This window comes from Arachis duranensis, chromosome 2 (assembly GCF_000817695.3).
Source record: "Arachis duranensis cultivar V14167 chromosome 2, aradu.V14167.gnm2.J7QH, whole genome shotgun sequence".
NCBI classification, from domain to species: domain Eukaryota; kingdom Viridiplantae; phylum Streptophyta; class Magnoliopsida; order Fabales; family Fabaceae; genus Arachis; species Arachis duranensis.
Window position 1 is genome coordinate 36,608,464 of NC_029773.3, and position 7,740 is coordinate 36,616,203.

Consider the following 7,740-nt stretch of genomic DNA (forward strand, 5'->3'; position numbering starts at 1 on the left):
TCTTATCCAACTTAGTACCACTCCTAAGAATAATGGCGTTTATGCTTCCTTTAGGATTGGGTTGAGGTTGGGAGGGTAAACTACTTGAGGTTAAAGCTTGTTGGGTGCTTGGTGTGGTTTGAGGAGGGAGAGTCAAACGGGTAAGGGCTTCAGCTATTGTAGCCATGTAAGCATCTTATTTCTTATGGAACTCTCTTTGTTCTTGCATGAAGGTATGGATTGTATCATTCATGTGGGATTGATTGGAGGGAAGGGCTTGGTTAACTTGAGTAGAATTGAATCTACTGTTTGGATGTTGATACTTCACTTGAGATGGAGGTTGTGGGGGTTGTTGGTATGGTTGTTGGTATTGCGGTTGGCCTTGGGGGTGTTGATGGTAGTAAACTTGAGCATTTTAATTGGGTTGAGCTTGGGAAGCTTGGTTCCACCTTTGGTTTGAGTTATCCCTCCACCCTTGGCCTTGATTACCTATATGTGGGTAGGGTCCTTGGGTGTAATTGGGTCTTTGTGGATAGGGGTTAGCAACTGCTAATGTAGTGTCCTCTTGGATTTGAGGGCACTCATCGGTGTAATGAGTAGTACAAGAGCAAACACCACATATCCTTGATGGTCCTTCGGTCCTAGGAGGTTGAGGTGGGGCATTTATCAAAGCTTGAGGGATTTGTTGCCCTTGGGTGATTTGCCTCAACAAAATTGTCATCTCACTAAGGGTCTTAGTCAAAATAGCATCTTCGATGGGAGAAACCTCGCTCACAGCTTTCGGTTGTGGACTCTTAGCCCAAGAGTGTTAAGTAGAATCCGCTAGGTCCAATATAACTTCCCATGCTTCTGCTGTGGTCTTGTTTTTGGTCAATGATCCTCTACTCACGGAATCCAAGAGAAGCTTATCTTGGTGGTGTATTCTTTGACAGATATAACTGATCAAAACCAACTCATCTATCCGGTGGTGTGGGCAAGCTTCTAGCAACTTCTTAAATCTCTCCCAATATTCATACAAAGTCTCCCCATCCCGTTGCACAATGCAAGAAATCTCTCTTCTCAGATTGTCTGTCTTCTGGGGAAGGTAGAACTTCTCCAAAAATTCTTTTTCACAACAAGTCCCAATTGGATCTAACTTCACCCGGCTGAGTATAAAACCACTCCTTTGCTTTTCCTTCCAAGGAGAAAGAAAAAGCAAAGACCAACACCGCGGCTTCATCCACTCCATGTCTTCTTGCAGTTGCACATGCAACTTGGAAATCCTTAAGATGCTTCAGAGGATCTTCCCCAGGCAATCCATTGTACTTGGGGAGCAAGTTGATTGTGCCAGACTTAAGTTCAAAATTCGGATCCAAGGCCGGATATAGAATCTGAAGTGGGTGCAAGGCAAGATCAGAAGCTCCGGCCTCCTTCAAGGTAATCCTTTGAGGTGGGTCCGCCATGACAGTGTCACCTGAGTCACTCAAAAACAGTTTAAAACTCTCCACAGATGAATATAAAGTCTCCTCGTTGATTGGAGAATGATAGTCATGGATAGGTGGTGATAGTGAATGGGAATGGTCCTCAAGGGAGCCCGCTTTACTATTCACTAGCCAGTGCCGAGCTTGTCTTATACGAGTTAAATTTCTTTCAATTTCTGGGTCAAAAGTGGCCAAGCTCGGGTCTGGAAGCAACCGTGTCATTCAACTGAAGAGGCAATGAAAGCATGCAATTATGAAAGGCAAAACAAAAGTAGGCAAGTAAGCAAGAACTAACTTAACACTCTATAACTACCAAAACTAACTAAGGAGGGAAAGTAGTAATTACAATCAATGCCAAGTAGCAAACCAAAAATTAACTATTCACACTATTCGCATATTTACACAACCAAACGTCATGGAACTCATTGCACTTAAAGTGAAATCCCCAGTAACGGCGCCAAAAATTTGACGACGGCCAAAAGCATAAGTTTTGATTTTCACACTAAAATAGGATTAACATTGCAAGTATAGACCCAAATCCTATAATCGGTCGCTGATCAAATTTGAAAATTCACAAGATGTGTCACAACTCAAAACCAATATAAACTGAGAATATTTAGCTCCCGGGTCGTCTCCCAAGGAATCACTTAAGAGGCAATGAGTGTGCAAATTCCGGTTGTAGTGATCAAGGGGTTGTCAATGAAGAAATGAACATATAAAGCAATAAAAGAACATGCAAAATTGTAATGATTGAACTAATGAAGAAATTAAAGAACTGACTATGTAATATAAACAAGTAAAGTATAAAAGAAATTAACATAGCAATGTATGGAAAATTGAAAGCATAAAAAGGGATCTTGGCTTAGAGTGAGCTAAGGATCCTTTCCTTGTTGAAACCACAACTATGCCAATTATGTTGGATTAATCTCACTTGATCAACCCTCACATCAGAATGTAAGTTAAATGAGCATAAGTGTTCTTAATCCACAAATCCTAAATTGCTTGCTAATTGCCTTAGCAACAACTTAACGTTAGTGGGAACAAGAACAATTAACAATCCAAAGATTGACACTAAATGTTGGACATTCCAACTCTAGGAACCCCATTGCTCACTTTTCCCAAGCCAAGAGACAAAAATTTAGCCTAAAACCATGTTTGACATTTTGTCAAACACTTGGTGGGCAAAAAGCTTAAACATGAGGAAAATGAGAAATGACTTGAAACCAAAAGCAAAAATTGATCTCAATCAACAAGAATAGCATAAGAAAGCATAGAACATCAAACATTAAATTCATCAACAAAAAGGTGAAATTGCAAGAGAGAAGCAAAATTGAAAATATAACTTGAATTTTAAGAAAGAGTAATAACAATGTAACTATAAAGAGTAATAACAATAGAATACTTACAATGAGATTAGCAAAACCCAATGATCAAAAATGGAAATAACACTTGGAATGTAAAACCCTAATGAAACCCTAATGGAGAAGATAAGAAAACTTAGAGAAAACTAAAACTAAAAACATTCTATTCTACTCCTAAAACTATACTAATGCTATGCTATGTTGTATCCTTCATTTCCCATCCAATATGAGCAAAAATTCTTCAGAAATGGGCCTCCAAAGCCTTGAAATTGCGAGTCACGTGCTTTTCTAATGAGGTCATACACGGACACCTATGCGGACGCACAGACGTGTGCGTCCGCACACTTTGCGAAATCCTCAACCTGTGCGTACGCACAAGTAGTTGTGCGCGCGCACACTAGGCGATGCTTGACGGGACGCGTGACGCGCTCAAAATGATCCACGTGCTCTGCTTGGGCTCCTGTGCGAATGCACAAGAGGCTGTGCACACGCACAGGTCTCTGAGCTCATCTCCTTTGATTCTTCATGTTTCCTCCATTTTGCTTGCTCTTCTTCTATTTTCTCCATCCTATTCCTACCTTATTCACCTGAAATCACTCACAAACACATCAAGGCATCAAATGGAAGGCAAATAGAATAAAAATAGATCAAAGTAAGCACAGAAGAGCATATTTTCATAATTAAGCACAATTTCGGAGGGAGATTCAAAAACATGCTATTAAAGGGAATAAGTGCAAGTTTATATGATGAAATCCATTGAATTCTAACCAAAATTCATCATCAAATATGGATTCGTCAAATGTGTATTAGGTTGTGAATAAATAATTGGAGCTTGAAATTGTGAATACCAGAACTTGGAGAAAGATATTTAGTTGAGGTTTTGGGACTGTGATTGGTTTTAATTAAATTGCCTTGATCATTACGTGGGAATCGGCCAAGGTATGGTTTAGGTTTCTTGCATTTAATATATAATGTTCTATGAAAACTTAGGCTAGATGACCATAGGATAAGTTGGAATGCAGTTCTGTAATTAATGTTTAGTAATTTTGTTGATGAACATGTTTGGTGTGATTTGGTGATTTGATTGTGTGCTGGAGATTGTGTTGGTGATTTGAAATTATGGATCATATAATTACAAGTGTATTGAAGGAAGCATGATGAACTTGAAATTGTGTAATATTATTGAATTGTGGTTGGTGAGTTAATGTAGAGTTTATTTGAGTATTATTGTTGGTGCATTGTGTTGGTATTGATAGGTTTAGTAATGCATGGAATTAAAATCTTGGATGAAAATGAGTTTAGAAGAATTTTGCAAAAGTTGATTTTGGACTGAACTTCGACGGGCTATAACTTTGCTTCTGAAATCCCAAATTGATTCCAACCTTTTTTAAATGAAAATTATATTCGTGAAGTTTAGGCCATTTGAAGAATGGAAGAAAATTGATTTAAAATGAATGAGTTATGCTCGTTGGAATTTTTGGTGTGGGATTTGTAACTTATATTTAACTATGTAGGAGGCCTTCTATAATTCTGCAGCTCTGCTACTGAATGTATTTTTTTAAAGAGAATGTACACCCACATGTACGCGTGGTCATGGTCCATGCGTACGCGTGGCATGGATCTTTGGCGATGCGTACTCGACAGGTCCCATGCGTACGCGTGACCCAAGCGCACGCGTGACATGAAGTTTTCCTCCATGCATACGCATGACAAAATGACGCGCGCGCGAGCTGCAGTTTCACACTCCCATGCGCACGCGTGAGCCACGCGTACGCATGGTACCTCTTTCAGCAAACATGGTTTTCTGCATTTTAAACTGTATTTCAAACTTCTAAACCTCTATTTTCATTCCTTTAGCCATAAACAGTAGTATTAAACCTGATAATCAAATGAAGCTAGGAAGGGGGGATAACTCTGAGATGAAGTAAAGCTGAAAAGTGATGAAAAGATTATGAAATGTTACGGATGATCATATATGATACTTGGCTGATTTACTCAAACGAATGATTATGTATGAAACTTGGCTTGAATGATTAAATGATATGAAGGACTCCAGAGACTAGATAGCAGAGTCTAGATCTCAATTGCCTTCCTAGATCCAAGTTCACAAAGTAATTAAAGAGAAATTGAAGATTGAAGTAGTGAAGGAAATGAAATTTAACTCAATCATGCAGAAGAAAAATCAAAGAGATCTTAAATGGAGATTGAGACAGAAGTTCCTCAATTCTTCACACTCAAGACTCAAATAAAACTCAGTAAAGAAAACAAAAAGATCAGAGGAAGAAGAAGTGAATTCTCTCCTCTAATTCTTGAGCTATTGTAGAAAACAGAAAATGGAAATTGAGCTCTCAAGTTGACTAAGGATGAAAATTCAAAAATGAAAGTAAACTCCCTTCTAATTCTAACTAACACCTATTTATACACTTTCTATTTTGGATCTAAGAATTTTGAGTGGGCTTGAAAGATGGGTGAAGAATTGAATTAAATTGGATTGTTGAGTGAAATTCAGCCCATCTTGCTCCCAGGAGGTTGCTCTGCTCTTGTGGAGAGCATAGCAGGGATGCCTTGCATGGGGATCCAATTAGCGCGCCAAGTGTGGGAGGGGCACCAAGGGATTGCCCTGCCCTTGTGGAGAGCGGGGCAGCAGTGTCATGGTGCGTGCCTTGCTTCCCTGCCCGCGTCCAATCTGTGCGCCCAAGCTCCTGGCCGTGTCAATCATGCGCGCCATGCACCAAGGAATGCTGCTCTGCCCTCTTTGTGGGCAGCGCAAAGCTTTCCTTGTTCTTGGGTGAGGTCCCAAGTTCGAAACCTAGCTGAAGGCATGCTGAGCTTTTTCTTCTTAGCACATGATTCACGCCTAAGGCTTGGCTTCCTAAAAGTCATGTGTTCGATCCTTGGAGGTTGAAAACAAGCCAATTTTGGCTTGTTTTTCTTTCATTTGAGCACTACTTCCTTCCCTATTGAGCTTGGGTTCGAAACCCATGGGTGGCACTTGGAGAACAATTTCCTTTGATTTATTTTGGTGAGAGCCCGATATTGCTCTTGAGGAGGGCAGGGCAGAATTTTTCCTTCCCTTGTTTCTTGGCCTAGAATTGTACTCCGCTCTCAAGGGGGGCAGGGCAGTGAAGCCTTGCATGCTTGTTTCATTGTTGTGCTCCCTTGGAGAGCAATGTGCTCTTGTGGAGAGCAGTGTGGCTTCCTTCTTCAAAGTTGCGCCACACTTCTTCTTAGTTTTGCCACACTATTTTCTTCCTTTGGCCACACTTCTTATGCCACGCTTCCTTCTTTTCTTCTTTTCTTCACCAACAAATAATCAAAACAACCAATCAAAGTATCACTGATGAGCGGATAATTTATACGCTTTTTGGCATTATTTTTAGTATGTTTTTAGTATGTTTTAGTTAGTTTTTATTATATTTTTATTAGTTTTTAGTGAAAATTCACTTTTATGGACTTTACTATGAGTTTGTGTGTTTTTCTATGATTTCAGATATTTTCTGGCTGAAATTGAGGGACCTGAGCAAAAATCTGATTTAAAGGCTGAAAAGGACTGCAGATGCTGTTGGATTTTGACCTCCCTACACTCGACGTAGACTTTCTGGAGTTACAGAAACCCAATTAGTGCGTTCTTAATTTTGTTGGAAAGTAGACATCCTGGGCTTTCCAGCACTGTATAATAGCTCATACTTTGCCCGAGATTTGATGGCCCAAACAGGCGTTCCAAGTCAGCTCAAGAATTCTGGCGTAAAACGCCAGAACTGGCACAAGAATGGTGGTTAAACGCCCAAACTGGCACAAAAGCTGGCGTTTAACTCCAAGAAGAGTCTCTACACGAAAATGCTTCAATGCTCAGTCCAAGCACACACCAAGTGGGCCCGGAAGTGGATTTTTATGTCATTTACTCATTTCTGTAAACCCTAGCTACTAGTTCTCTATAAGTAGCACCTTTTGCTATTTTATTTTCATCTTTCAATCTTAGATCTTTTGATCATGTTTTTATGATTGAACTCTCTTTGGGAGGCTGGCCATTCGGCCATGCCTAGACCTTGTTCTTATGTATTTTCAACGGTGGAGTTTCTACACACCATAGATTAAGGTGTGGAGCTCTGCTGTACCTCGAGTATTAATGCAATTACTATTGTTCTTCTATTCAATTCAGCTTATTCTTGTTCTAAGATATTCATTTGCACCCAAGAACTTGGTGAATGTGATGATTATGTGACGCTCATCATCATTCTCACTTATGAACGCATGCTTGACAACCACTTCCGTTCTACACGCAAACAAGGCTTGAATGTTTATCTCTTGGATTTCTTAATCGGAATCTTCGTGGTACATTTTCACTGATAGGATGGGAGGTAGCCACTGACAATGGTGAAACCCTACATACAGCTTGCCATGGAAAGGAATAAGAAGGATTGGATGAAGACAGTAGGAAAGCAGAGAGACGGAAGGGACATAGTATCTCCATACGCTTATCTGAAATTCTCACCAATGAATTACATAAGTATATCTTTATTTTACGTTTTATGTTATTCTCCATAACCATTTGAGTCTGCCTGACTGAGATTTACAAGATGACCATAGCTTGCTTCATACCAACAATCTCCGTGGGATCGACCCTTACTCGCGTAAGGTTTATTACTTGGACGACCCACTGCACTTGCTGGTTAGTTGTGCGAAGTTGTGATAAAGAGTTGAGATTGCAATTGAGCGTACCATGTTGATGGCGCCATTGATAATCACAATATCGTGCACCAAGTTTTTGGTGCCGTTGCCGGGGAATTGTTTGAGTTTGGACAACTGACGATTCATCTTGTTGCTTAGATTAGGTATTTTTCAGAATTTTTAAGAATGAATTCTAGTGTTTCATGGTGATGTTCTTATCATCACCAAAGCTGATTGATTCTCATCAATTTAGCTCTTGAATGCAATGTCCT

General features: G+C 39.9%; 1 non-coding gene across 1 annotated transcript; it reads left to right on the forward strand.

The window, feature by feature from the left end:
- Nucleotides 1-938: 938 nt before the first annotated feature.
- On the forward strand, nucleotides 939-1,045 carry LOC127745211 (small nucleolar RNA R71). The gene has a single exon (XR_008006408.1). It is a non-coding gene; the product is annotated as a small nucleolar RNA R71 (small nucleolar RNA).
- Nucleotides 1,046-7,740: the final 6,695 nt, after the last annotated feature.